The 12,537-nt window shown below is 40.3% G+C and overlaps 1 pseudogene; it reads left to right on the top strand.

The window, feature by feature from the left end:
- The first annotated feature begins 5,673 nt into the window (after nucleotides 1-5,673).
- LOC101010113 overlaps nucleotides 5,674-12,537 on the top strand; it is a 41,437-nt pseudogene continuing 34,573 nt past the window's right edge.

The raw sequence follows: 12,537 nt of genomic DNA, 5'->3' as shown, positions 1-12,537 counted from the left end.
CTTGTGGCCCTCTGTCTGGGTCTCTGTCCACTTCTCTGGGTGCCTGTTGCCCTCTGCTCTCTGGTTCCTCACCATCCCATCTCTGATCTCCCTGGACTGATGCAGATGTTGCTGTGTGGGCGGGACACCTCTCCTCCTCACAGGGCTCTAACACTTTTCCCTTCCAGAAGGGCATCCTGGCCATTTCACCCATGGACTTGAACTTGCCCGTGGACTGAGATCTTCCTCAGAAGCTGCTACAAGATTGGACCTCATGTCCCTGCCCTCTTCATGTACTTTTCCAAGCCTTCCTATTCTACTCAGGGCTGTGAGGTGATGGTTGTCCTTCCAATTTTTGTCAAAAATAAATTGTTTAAAAATTGTCATATTAAAAACATTACAAAGTATTCAATTGTCTGTTCTTTCACTCGAGAACTAAAGTTCTAAGTAGAGAAGATTTGGTTCAGAGATCTCTGTGGTTTACAAATTGAAGGATATCTATTTGGAGTACCTACAAGGGCCTATTGCCTGGATGTGTAACATATTTGAGGATATCTATAAATATGATTCCAGCAACTTGCATTTTTTTCTCCTATTGTGCAATCTGGTTATTCCAGCTAATCATGTGTTGATGGTCATGAAGTCTTTCCAGCGAGTTCCAGAGAAAGGTACAGTCTAACTTCACCTGTGTCTAGGATACCACCGTCTTCTTGCTTTTCTCCTCCTATTGCTCTTTTTGAGTCTTTTTTGCTGATTTCTCATCTACCTATAGACAGTTGTTTGTCACACACCCATACACAACTTTTTTTTTTTGAGACAGGGTCTTGTTCTGTTGCCTAGGCTGAAATACAGTGGTGCTACCATGACTTACTACAGCCTTGACCTCCTGGGCTCAAGTGATCCTCCCACATCAGCCTCTCCAGTAGCTAGGAATAAAGGCATGTACTACTACATCTAGCTAATTTAAAAAAAAATTGTAGAAATGTTGTCTTGTAACCTTTGTTTTCCCAAAGGTTACTGAACTGCTGCCTAAGCCTATGTACCTTGATTTTAAGAAGGCCTCTGCTTGAGACTTAGAGAGGTTTAGTGGTATCTACTATCATCCTGCGTCTTAAAATATCTTGAGTTTGGCATAAAAAATGATGAAAGGAGATTAAATTTTTTAATTTAAAAGAACAACACTAATTTGGAAGGATGAGAAGCAGAATGCCTTTCCTTTGTTTTTTTCTGTCGTTGGGTTCTATTCACATCAAGTGGACTTAAATTGAAAGTAAATGAGTTGATAAACAACTAGATTCAAATTAGAAGCAACTTTGTTGCTTGGGGTTCTATACAGATCTGTCAACAGAGGCAGCCCACTAAGGCTGCACTATATACCACCCCACCCTCTGAAGCCATCCTTGCAAACTATTTAATTAAAAAATTCTCATTTTATAATGGCTTGATTTTTTAAAAGCATACATTTAGAAAACTATGTATCCCTCAAACATAAAATCTATCCACTAAAGTTTGATAAAACATGAAAACTAAATCCATAAACCAGAACAGAGGAATGAGCATTTCGAAATGCTTTTGAAGAGTGTTGGTAGTTTGATAACATGACAGTTTAAAAGCAAGATCCTTTTCTTTTTATTTTTTTAATTGCAAAATTCACTGATATAAATTGTCAAATTTTAAATATTTTAAAGAGGTGAGCTACTAATCATTTGAACATATTGCTATCAGTGGCATAGTAGCCATTTTCATGAAGTTGAACATATACTAATAAGCAGAAATTAGCTCTATTATAACCCTCAAAGTCTGAATTTATTGAAAGTAAGGTTTGCTAAAGAAACCTTTGTTCTAATGAAAACACTCTACACAACTTTACTAAAAAGCAACAACCATATTAAGCTGTCTTGTGACCTATTTTTTCTATAAAGTTGTCCAACACAAGCATTACATGCCCTTTTTGAGCTATATGGCCTTTCCTACAGTTATAGTAGTTAAAATACATTAAAATGTTTAAACTATCTTTAAGAAACATGTACATTTTATTCAGCCTACCAACAGAATAAAGTCTGCTTCATAGGATCTCTGAGCTCCTTTTGAAGTGCTATAATTTCCATCAACACTTACGGTACAAATTATTGTACCCTATTAATGCTGATTGTGGATTAGGAAGTATATGGGAAATAACAAAAATTAAAATAAGATAATATTAATAAAATATATGAAGCCTCCAATATAAAACAAAAAGATACATACTCAAAGAATCCCATTTTTTTCATTAATTAAAGCTTCAATTAAATAAATCTTTCAAAATAATGAAAAGCTTTCTTGATTTCATGTAACTTGATATAGAGAAGTTAAAATGTATCTTGAAAGACATTTTGACAATGGCAAATTAGAAACACACTAATAAAATACAATCAGAAACTTTAATCCCCCCAAATCCTCCCCATTCACTGTAACAAATACCTAGCATAGCAGCAAATCACAGAATAATCCTTGGGAAATGTTTTACAATTTAATTTTGAAAATACGTATTATAGCAACATGTCAAGTTTAAGGTTAACACAAAGTACTCTTCAGTAGCCCAATATTTTAAAAGTACAAGATTTTATATTAATCATGTTAAATTTCTTGTTGACAAAGCTAGCACAGGCTTTTTTAAAGACAATAAAACTTTGTGTGTAGAATCTTGCTATAGAGGTAGCTATTAAAACCACACAGGACAGAATTCTAAAATTGCTATAACATTTTACCCCATATACAATAAACGCTTTCCAGAAACATTGTGGTGTTCTAAGGCTGAATCAGTTGGCTCCCAGAGCTGAGTAGCAATAGGAAAGTATGTTTTATTATGAATGTCATGGAGACCGTGTTAAAACTCAAAAGTCACAGGCAGTCAGCAGCAAAGGGTCAATAATGCTCCCAGAGACACCGTGTCATCAACAAAGCCCGAGGTTTTCTCAGCACTGCACACAGCTTAAGGGCAAATTAACACAGCCAGGGAAGGACACTGCCCAGCTCCATTTCCCACAGTACACTATGGCTGCTCTAGGGAAAGCACCCCCAAAATGAAAATAAAGCAAACTGGTTGTGCAATTGGAAGCCAACTAACTTTTTAATGCAATCACAAATTCGTCCTTCAAAGAGGCTTCCAAAAAAAATCCAAACACTATTCAATCTCAAGTCTGCCTAAAAACGAAACCACAAGAAGGTTTCATTTTAAAAGTGCTGCATAAGGCCAGGCGCGGTGGCGCAGGCCTGTAATCCCGGCACTTTGGGAGGCCGAGGCCGGTGGATTACCTGAGGTCAGAAGTTTGAGACCAGCCTGACTAACATGGTGAAACCCCGTCTCTACTAAATACAAAAAATTAGCCAGATGTGGTGGCAGGTGCCTGTAATCCCAGCTACTTGGGAGGCTGAGGCAGGAGAATTGCTTGAACCTGTGAGGCGGAGGTTGCGGTAAACTGAGATCTCACTACTACACTCCAGCTTGGGCAACAAGAGCGAAACTCTGTCTCAAAAAAAAAAGAAGTGCTGCATAAATAGGAATTAAGACATAATTACTTAAGTATAAAAAGGACAAACATGGTCTTATGAAGCATTTCAGTTTTTAAAATTTATTTATTTTTATTATTTTATTTTATTTTTGAGATGGATTTTCGCTCTTGTTGTCCAGGCTGGAATGCAATGGAGCAAATTCCACTCACTGCAACCTCCGCCTCCCGGGTTCAAGCAATTCTCCTGTCTCAGCCTCTAGAGCAGCTGGGATTACAGGCGTGTGCCACCACGCTTGGCAAATTTTGTATTTTTAGTAGAGATGGGGTTTCTCCATGTTGGTCAGGCTGGTCTCAAACTCCTGACCTCAGGTGATCCTCCCACCTCAGCCTCCCAAAGTACTGGGATTACAGGTGTGAGCCACCGTGCCAGGCCTCATTTTTTATAATCTTAAAGTTTAACCAAAATTTTTGTGAGTAAAATATTTTAGTTTGGGAGATTTTACTGTTAACCTTGGGGTATAGTATTGCTAGTGTTCAAAGAGATTATTCTTACATTTATAATTAAAAGAGTAAATGAGGGTCCGGTGCGGTGACTCACGCCTGTAATCCCAGCACTTTGCGAGGCCAAGCCGAGCGGATCACGAGGTCAGGAGTTCAAGACCAGTCTAGCCAACATAGCGAAATCCCGTCTCGACTAAAAAGCCAGGTATGGTGGCACGCGCCTCTGGTCCCAGCTACTTATGAAGCTGAGACAGAAGAATTGCTTGAATTCGGGAGACGGAGGCGGTGGTGAGCCGAGATGTTGCCAGTGCTCTCCAGCCTGGACGACAGAGCGAGACTCCATCTCAAAAAAGAAAAAAGAAAAATAAAAGAGTAAATGAGAACTCAAAAACTACTACATTTTAGAAAGTGTGAATTACATTTGAATGACTTTGTTTCCAAAAAAGGAACATAACATTTAAATGTTTTCTGTTGGTTCTGAGGACATTTTGTCAACAGTTTTTGTATCCGACACCTTGATAAATATATGATGCTAATATTTTACATTTTTCAGTAAAAGTCTATGGGTAGGAATATGCTGATGTATTATTTCTTAAGAAAAAGGTGATTCATGACATCCATCATTTTGTTAATCATTAGGTATTATTTCTAAGTTACTATGTAAAGCCATCCTTCTTGAAACATGAAGAAAAGGTGCTGGAAGCAAAAAGGATAGTGAAAAGGTTTAAGGTCTATTTCTTAATTTTTACAATTCAGGCTTTTTATTTTCAAGCAGATAAAATAATGTCTTTAAGCATTAAAATATGCTGTAGCTCAAGATTGAGACAACTGTAAACATTCCTCCAACATGTCAAGGGAAGAGTTGCAGTATGTTTCTATTGTTGTAATATCAAAAGAATATTAAAAAAGAAACACACTACAATTGTGTAAAATGGCATGTAAGAGAATTTAAGAAAAAAATCACTGCCCTTTTATAACATTTTAATTGTATTTTAAAGAAATGTTCTCTATTTATTCATTCTAGTGATGAGGCCATCTTGTTTTGCTTTTATTTACTGACAATTATTTATAGGTATTGAGGAAAATAATTCTATATTGTTTAGTAAGGTGCTACCATAAGAATACTCCAAAATTATCATTATTCTGGGGATATATGAATTTTGACTATATCCCCAGAATAATGACTAATAAGAATATGAATTAAAAAATAATTTGACTAATAAGAATATGAATTAAAACATAATTCCTTTGTTGGCTATTTTTTACTATTAGAAAACTGACAGAGATGGCCGGGTGTGGTGTCTCACGCCTGTAACCCCAGCACTTTGGGATGTCAAAGCGAGCAGATCACCTGAGGTCAGGAGTTCGAGACTACCGTGGCCAACATGGTGAAACTCTGTCTTTACTAAAAATATAAAAAAAAATTAGCCGGGCGTGGTAGCAGGCGCCTGTAATCCCAGCTACTTGGGAGGCTAAAGCAGGAGAATCGCTTGAATCCGGGAGTTCCGGAGGTTGCAGTGAGCCGACATCGCCACCACTGCACTCAGTCTGGGTGATAGAGCGAGACTCAGTCTCAAAATAAATAAATAAGTACTTAAAATGAAAATAAAAAAGTTTGGCTACTTGAAATTTTAAAATTTACATTTGGCTCACATTTTATTTCAGAGGATTGCTTCCTTTTTAAAATCTCAGGCTGCCTGCTCAAAGGACCAGAAGCCAGGAAGTTCATAAAATCTGAAATTTTAAAATAATCGTTATTATATTCTTTTCATTTGCGAATAGCCATATAATATGTTATTTATAAATGCACATCACTTTGTACACAGGGTTAAATGCAAATACACTCCCGGTTGGTCCTAGCTCAGCTCAGGGAGGAAGCCATGCCTGAAAAGGTTGCAGCCCAGGCTGTCACTCTTTCTTCATTCAGCCCAGTGTCTGGTCAAATCTTCTGTCACTCAGGTACTGAAGGGGCGGGCTTTAAGCGTTATCCAGTCAGAGACTCTAAACTAGGAACCGTCCAGTAAGACACGCTCCTGGAAAGTACAGGACGGCTTCCGGGATTTGGTGGGTCCTTTGTCTCTTCCTGCAGCCAGATCTACTGGTCTAGTCTTCACTGCTCTGTATCCTCCGCTCCTGGAGGTGCAGTCTGTGTGGCCCGGTGACCTGCAAGACCCACTAGGAAACCCACCCACTAGGAAACCCAGAAATGGTAAGAGTGCCGGGTCCGACATCTCCAGAGAGGGGGAAGGGGCTGGTTGAAAGCGATCGGAAGTGGCTGTAGCGGGACTCAGGCCTCCCAGCAGTCAGCTCCAAAATCTGAGGCGCCGAGTTCACGTTGGTGCAGCTCGGCCCTCAGTCCCCTTCAGCCGTAAGATGGCGGCTGGGCGGACAGGCGGGACCCCGGGCGTCCTGTCTCTTCCCTTCGCAGTGACTGTGCCCGGCCTGGAGCCCTCTCTGGGCAGCTTTGCACCCACCGCGCCGCATCTCTACCCGATTGTGCGGTGACCACGGGAGGGTAGTCAGGGGAGAATCCTGACTCGGGGTGCGGGGTTCATGAATCGGAAGAGCTTTTGGTCCCTCTTTTCTCTTATGAAAAATTTATGGCAGTCACCGCAAACGTTAAATAATTTATTGAAACAGCAGTTCAAAAAATGTAGAGCACCCAGCTATGATTTGTAGTTTGTGGTCCATGGGAGAGGGTTTAAGAGAAGACTTTTATAAGGTGCATGATGAAAAAAACCCACATTCATTAATCGGTTACGTACAGTTAGGTTGGTTGGTTGGTTGAGATGGAGTCTCGCTCTGTCACCCAGGCTGGAGTGCAGTGGCCGGATCTCGGTTCACTGCAACCTTTACTCCCGGGTTCACGCCATTCTCCTGCCTCAGCCTCCAGCGTAGCTGGGACTATAGGCGCCCGCCACCACGCCGGCTAATTTTTTGTGTTTTTAGTAGAGACGGGGTTTCACCGTGTTAGCCAGGATGGTCTCGATTTCCTGACCTCGTGATCCGCCCGCCTGGGCCTCCCAAATGCTGGGATTACAGGCGTGAGCCACCGCCTCCGGCCACAGGTAGTTTCTTAATTTCCACTCTGAGCGTACAGATTTCCTGGTTATGCAATCAGAGGGTTTATAGTTGGTTAGGTCTGAATTTTGTTTCCCCCAGTGTAGTAATGTACAAAAAAAAAAAAAAACAAACAAACCAAAAAAACGCACTTGAGTTAGATTTTTTTTTCAAGTCAAAATCCAAAGACTAGAGCCACATCAGTTTCATCGCCTGCCACTTAGTTATTTTCACACTCCACAGGGGAATGATTTTCCCTGCGTTTTTCAAATGCGTCCCAAGCAACTTCTCAAGTCAACACCCCCACCACCCTGCATTTCTTCCTCCTAACTCTGGCTTGCAGTAAAATACTAAATTTTCAGTTCTTTTTGACATTCCCAAATGCCAGTTTCCCCTCCCTAATTCACATTATCAACTATTTGTCCTTTACTGTACGTTTTAGATATCGTGTTTTAATCATTTTTTAAAAGTTAAGATGGAGTCTCACTTTGTCACCCAGGCTGGAGTGCAGTGGCGCAAGCTGCGCTCACTGCATCCGCGCCATCCCTGTTCACTGCAGCCTTTTCCTCCTGCGTTCAAGTGATTCTCATGCCTCAGCCTCTTGAGTAGCTGGGATTACAGGCGCGTGTCACCACACCTGGCTAATTTCTGTAGTTTTAGTAGAACCGTGGTTTCACCTTGTTAGCCAGGCTGTTCTCGAACTCATGACCTCAAGACTGCCTGCCTTGGCCTCACAAAGTGCTGTGATTACAGGCATGAGCTACTGCATATGGCCATGAATTACTCATTTTTTGACAAAGCATTGGATGGGGCTTTTACAAAGATGTGTTTGAAAAATATTTCCCCTGAGAAGAAAGTGAAGAATAATCCCCTGACACTGTATTGTAACTCTTTTATCTTCTCTATGTACAGAGGTCTTATCAGAATATTTTTGGATCAAGGTTTCCCTTTGGAAACTTTTGGGATTGTTTTCAGCCACCCTTGAGTTTTTCCGGGTCTTGGGTTTCGGTATCGTTTGGGGATAAACCAAGATACCCACCATGGTTATGTCTGCTAGAGTGTCTAGTGAATATCGGCTCCTGGGTTATTTTCTTTAATAGGAAAACCTGAGGTATGGAGTGTAGCCCCTCAAGGAAGCAGGTGGATGCCCTAGGGCTGACAGGAATCTCCTGGTGTACTTAGATTTTTGAAAAGCTAACCCCTTGAGACATTAAAACTGTCTTTACCCAACCCAGCTTCCATTTCTTGGAGACACATTGCTGGTCAGCCAGTCAGATGCTGGTATTGAGGGAAAAACATAGAAATAATTTCTGCCCCCTGGGTTTTTTTTTAAGGGGACGGAAAAATAATGAAATAAATATAGTTAAAGAAAAATAGTGAACAATTTGTGAAAGAAAAAAATGGCATCCCAAAAGTCAAAAAGAACCTGACCCCAGTGACACAGTGCAAAACTTGGAAAGTAAAATGCATCTGGGGCACTCACTGGGCCATACGTAGTGCAGTGTCTCCTGAGAGGGTGGTTATTGAGCACTCAATTGAGCAGGATGGGGTGGGACAATCTCTTAAGTGATTGATTGGCCTTACTTGACACATGAATAAGGCACATTTGTTTTTTAATCAGCACTGCCAGTCTCTAGGCTTATCACCTGTAAAAGATTTGTTCACTTATTTGAACCTCAGTTTTTAATTGTTTGTTTTTTTAATCTAATATATAGTTTCTTTCCTTTTTTCTTTTTTTATTTTTTTTTGTTATACTTTAAGTTCTAGGGTACATGTGCACAACGTGCAGGTTTGTTACACATGTATACATGTGCCATGTTGGTGTGCTGCACCCATCAACTTGTCAGCACCCATCAACTCGTCTTTTACATCAGGTATAACTCCCAATGCCATCCGTCCCCCCTCCCCCCTCCCCATAATAGGCCCTGGTGTGTGATGTTCCCCTTCCCATGTCCAAGTGATCTCGTTCAGTTCCCACCTATGAGTGAGAACATGTGGTATTTGGTTTTCTGTTCTTGCGATAGTTTGCTGAGAATGATGGTTTCCAGCTTCATCCATGTCCCTACAAAGGACACGAATTCATCCTTTTTTATGGCTGCATAGTATTCCATGGTGTATATGTGCCACATTTTCTTAATCCAGTCTGTCACTGATGGACATTTGGGTTGATTCCAAGTCTTTGCTATTGTGAATAGTGCTGCAATAAACATACATGTGCATGTGTCTTTATAGCAGCATGATTTATAATCCTTTGGGTATATACCCAGTAATGGGATGGCCAGGTCATGTGGTATTTCTAGTTCTAGATCCTTGAGGAATCGCCATACTGTTTTCTACAATGGTTGAACTAGTTTACAGTCCCACCAACAGTGTGAAAGTGTTCCTATTCAGCACTTTGGGAGGCCGAGACAGGCGGATCACAAGGTCAGGAGATCAAGACCATCCTGGCTAACACGGTGAAACCCTGTCTCTACTAAAAAATACAAAAAACTAGCCGGGTGAGGTGGTGGGCTCCTGTAGTCCCAGCTACTCGGGAGGCTGAGGCAGGAGAATGGCATAAACCCGGGAGGTGGAGTTTGCAGTGAGCTGGGAGGCGGAGTTTGCAGTGAGCTGAGATCCGGCCACTGCACTCCAGCCTGGGCGACAGAGCGAGACAACGTCTCAAAAAAAAAAAAAAAAAAAGTGTTCCTATTTCTCCACATCCTCTCCAGCACCTGTTGTTTCCTGACTTTTTAATGATTGCCATTCTAACTGGTGTGAGATGGTATCTCATTGTGGTTTTGATTTGCATTTCTCTGATGGCCACTGATGATGAGCATTTTTTCATGTGTCTGTTGGCTGTATGAATATCTTCTTTTGAGAAATGTCTGTTCATACCCTTTGCCCAATTTTGATGGGATTCTTTGTTTTTTTCTTGTAAATTTGTTTGAGTTCTTTGTAGGTTCTGGATATTAGTCCTTTGTCAGATGAGTAGATTGCAAAAATTTTCTCCCATTCTGTAGGTTGCCTGTTCACTCTGATGGTAGTTTCTTTTGCTGTGCAGAAGCTCTTTAGTTTAATTAGATCCCATTTGTCAATTTTGGCTTTTGTTGCCGTTGCTTTTGGTGTTTTAGACATGAAGTCCTTGCCCATGCCTATGTCCTGAATGGTATTACCTAGGCTTTCTTCTAGGGTTTTTATGGTTTTAGGTCTAATATTAAGTCTCTAATCCATCCTGAATTAATTTTCATATAAGGAGTAAGGAAAGGATCCAGTTTCAGCTTTCTACTTATGGCTAGCCAATTTTCCCAGCACCATTTATTAAATAGGGAATCCTTTCCCCATTTCTTGTTTTTGTCAGGTTTGTCAAAGATCAGATGGCTGTAGATGTGTGGTATTATTTCTGAGGGCTCTGTTCTGTTCCATTGGTCTATATCTCTGTTTTGGTACCAGTACCATGCTGTTTTGGTTACTGTAGCCTTGTAGTATAGTTTGAAGTCAGGTAGCGTGATGCCTCCAGCTTTGTTCTTTTGACTTAGGATTGTCTTGGCAGTGTAGGCTCTTTTTTGGTTCCATATGAACTTTAAAGCAGTTTTTTCCAGTTCTGTGAAGAAAGTCTTTGGTAGCTTAATGGGGATGGCATTGAATCTATAAATTACCTTGGGCAGTATGGCCATTTTCACGATATTGATTCTTCCTATCCATGAGCATGGTATGTTCTTCCATTAGTTTGTGTCCTCTTTTATTTCACTGAGCAGTGGTTTGTAGTTCTCCTTGCAGAGGTCCTTTACATCCCTTGTAAGTTGGATTCCTAGGTATTTCATTCTCTTTGAAGCAATTGTGAATGGAAGTTCATTCATGATTTGGCTCTCTGTTTGTCTGTTACTGGTGTATAAGAATGCTTGTGATTTTTGCACATTGATTTTGTATCCTGAGACTTTGCTGAAGTTGCTTATCAGCTTAAGGAGATTTTGGGCTGAGACGATGGGGTTTTCTAAATATACAATCATGTCATCTGCAAACAGGGACAATTTGACTTCTTCTTTTCCTAACTGAACTCCCTTTCTTTCTTTCTCTTGCCTGATTGCCCTAGCCAGAACTTCCAACACTATGTTGAATAGCAGTGGTGAGAGAAGGCGTCCCTGTCTTGTGCCAGTTTTCAAAGGGAATGCTTCCAGTTTTTGCCCATTCAGTATGATATTGGCTGTGGGTTTGTCATAAATAGCTCTTATTAGTTTGAGATACATTCCATCAATACCGAATTTATTGAGAGTTTTTAGCATGAAGGGCTGTTGAATTTTGTGAAAGGCCTTTTCTGCATCTATTGAGATAATTATGGGGTTTTTAACTTTGGTTCTGTTTATATGCTGGATTACGTTTATTGATTTGCGTATGTTGAACCAGCCTTGCATCCCAGGGATGAAGCCCACTTGATCATGGTGGATAAGCTTTTTGATGTGCTGCTGGATTCAGTTTGCCAGTATTTTATTGAGGATTTTTGCATCGATGTTCATCAGGGATATTGGTCTAAAATTCTCTTTTTTTGTTGTGTCTCTGCCAGGCTTTGGTATCAGGATGATGTTGGCCTCATAAAATGAGTTAGGGAGGATTCCCTCTTTTTCTACTGATTGGAATAGTTTCAGAAGGAATGGTACCAGCTCCTCCTTGTACCTCTGGTAGAATTTGGCTGTGAATCCTTCTGGTCCTGGACTTTTTTTGGTTGGTAAGCTATTAATTATTGCCTCAATTTCAGAGCCTGCTATTGGTCTATTCAGAGATTCAACTTCTTCCTGATTTAGTCTTGGGAGAGTGTAAGTATCCAGGAAATTATCCATTTCCTCTAGATTTTCTAGTTTATTTGCGTAGAGGTGTTTATAGTATTCTCTGATGGTAGTTTGTATTTCTGTGGGGTCGGTGGTGACATCCCCTTTATCATTTTTTATTGCGTCTATTTGATTCTTCTCTCTTTTCTTCTTTATTAATCTTGCTAGCGGTCTATCAATTTTGTTGATCTTTTCAAAAAACCAGCTCGTGGATTCATTGTTTTTTTTGGAGGGTTTTTTGTGTCTCTATCTCCTTCAGTTCTGCTTTGATCTTAGTTATTTCTTGCCTTCTGCTAGCTTTTGAATGTGTTTGCTCTTGCTTCTCTAGTTCTTTAATTGTGATGTTAGGGTATCAATTTTAGATCTTTCCTGCTTTCTCTTGTGGGCATTTAGTGCTATAAATTTCCCTCTACACACTACTTTAAATGTGTCCCAGAGATTCTGGTATGTTGTATCTTTTTTCTCATTGGTTTCAAAGATCATCTTTATTTCTGCCTTCATTTCGTTATGAACCCAGTAGTCATTCAGGAGCAGGTTGTTTAGTTTCCATGTAGTTGAGCAGTTTTGAGTGAGTTTCTTAGTCCTAAGTTCTAGTTTGATTGCACTGTGGCCTGAGAGACATTTTGTTATAATTTCTGTTCTCTTGCATTTGCTGAGGAGTGCTTTACTTCCAACTATGTGGTCAATTTTGGAATAAGTGTGCT

Source organism: Papio anubis, chromosome 18 (assembly GCF_008728515.1).
Source record: "Papio anubis isolate 15944 chromosome 18, Panubis1.0, whole genome shotgun sequence".
Lineage (NCBI taxonomy): Eukaryota > Metazoa > Chordata > Mammalia > Primates > Cercopithecidae > Papio > Papio anubis.
The sequence above is the reverse complement of the archived record's forward strand: the minus strand, read 5'-3'. Positions and strand labels throughout refer to the sequence as shown.